The sequence below is a fragment of the Rhea americana genome, unplaced genomic scaffold (genome assembly GCF_003343005.1).
Source record: "Rhea americana isolate MKP2758 unplaced genomic scaffold, rheAme1 scaffold_143, whole genome shotgun sequence".
NCBI lineage: Eukaryota > Metazoa > Chordata > Aves > Rheiformes > Rheidae > Rhea > Rhea americana.
In genome coordinates, this window is record NW_028185517.1 from 1,845,371 (window position 1) to 1,846,931 (window position 1,561).

The 1,561-nt window shown below is 40.7% G+C and overlaps 1 protein-coding gene across 2 annotated transcripts in view; it reads right to left on the reverse strand.

The window, feature by feature from the left end:
• Nucleotides 1–1,561, reverse strand: part of ENO1 (enolase 1) — a 273,184-nt gene that overhangs the window by 134,105 nt on the left and 137,518 nt on the right. The window lies entirely within an intron of this gene.

Consider the following 1,561-nt stretch of genomic DNA (forward strand, 5'->3'; position numbering starts at 1 on the left):
TAAGTGGCTGAGGCTGACCAGCGTTAGAGAAGACAGAATCTTAGCTCTTGAAAGGATGTAGCAGCTAACATAACTGTGGTTATGTGTTTAGAATTCTTAATTACTAAATTCTGAAAATGCAAGACAGCTTGCGTTTTCTGCTTATTCCTAAGCATGTTAAGGAGTGCATCTTAACAGATCTCTTCTGATTGCTTCCATAAGGTTTCCTCCTTTCTCTATATATTTTAAGTTCTTTCAACCTGCTTCAAACTTGGTTTCCTAATTGGAAACTTTCCATTGATGTCATGGGAGCTTTCTGTGGCCCACATCAAATAGCTTGGTTCACCAGGGATTAAGTGACTGTACAAATGTTTATATTAAACACTTATTTAGAAGGCATGTTGATTTATGAGGACCCATGATGACTATGGTATGTTGGGAGGATAGGTTGACTGTACGGGCTTTTGTCTTGCCTTTGAACTCTAAAAGTTCTGGCAGCTGTTTAATGCCCAGATAAGACAACTCAAGCTTGCTTACATCTAATGAACTTGCCCCATTGCTGACTCTTGCTCTGTTTCTTATCTCTCGCATTGGAGACATTTTTGAATGGGTAACCTTAATGGAAGGGACTCAGACAGTAATGTCTGGAATAGTCAAAGCAGAAAGCAGCCAGCTTAACTACAGGTACTGGAATTTCTCTCTTTCAGAGAGGAAACCCACAGTTTAGTCTGCTGAAAAGCCCAAGGGATGGGAGGGGGAAGGAAGAGAAGGTGAACATGTGTTCTTCAAACTCTGCTTACTCAGGCCTCTAGTGGTCAGGAAGGTAAGGTCTTAAAAGGTGGAAGCAGAAGGAATAAATACCTTGTTAGCATCCTCCCAAAACAGTCTGAAAGGCTTTTAGATTTTGAGGAGTGGCCATCTCTTTCCTTCCCTGGGAGAGATTTTGCTGCTGCTTTAAATAAAGGAAAAGCTACTTGGAGTTTAAAGGAACTTTTCCTTATGAACATCATGTGCTAGTAGCTACCTTCTTTGCAGTAGACTCTTGGCAGATCAGTCAGTTTTGTGCTGGATTTCATTGTCACCTGTGGCTGTATGCACCTCCTGTAAAATGAGTGAGCAAGTTCTGCTGCACTTCAGAGTTAGAGCCCCAAATTATGTTCAGTTACTTCAAGTTTTCAGAGATATTTTGTCCTCTCCAAAGTGATGCTTGAACCTAAATTGCAGGAAGAGCAGGGATGTAGGTATGGCTTTGATAACTAAAACTAAGCTTACTGGTGGGCAGAATTTTCTCAGACAAAGAACATATTTAAATCATTTTCGTAGAGCTCTCTTTCTAAAAGTTATAATATTGGACTGTTGTCAGGCTAAACTTTCCATAAAGCTAGGTGTCCCTACATTAAACTGACCTTCAGCTGAGGTATCTTTGGGACGTTGCTCTGCCTTTTAAAATAAAGGGTAGTAGCCTCCTGCTAGGAAGAAGATTCCATTCCCTTTATGCTAGAAGGATACCTTCTAGTATCCTTCCCAAAATGATGTAGAAGTTGTCATGGCTACTTCTAACTGCAGCCTTTCCATGTTCCAG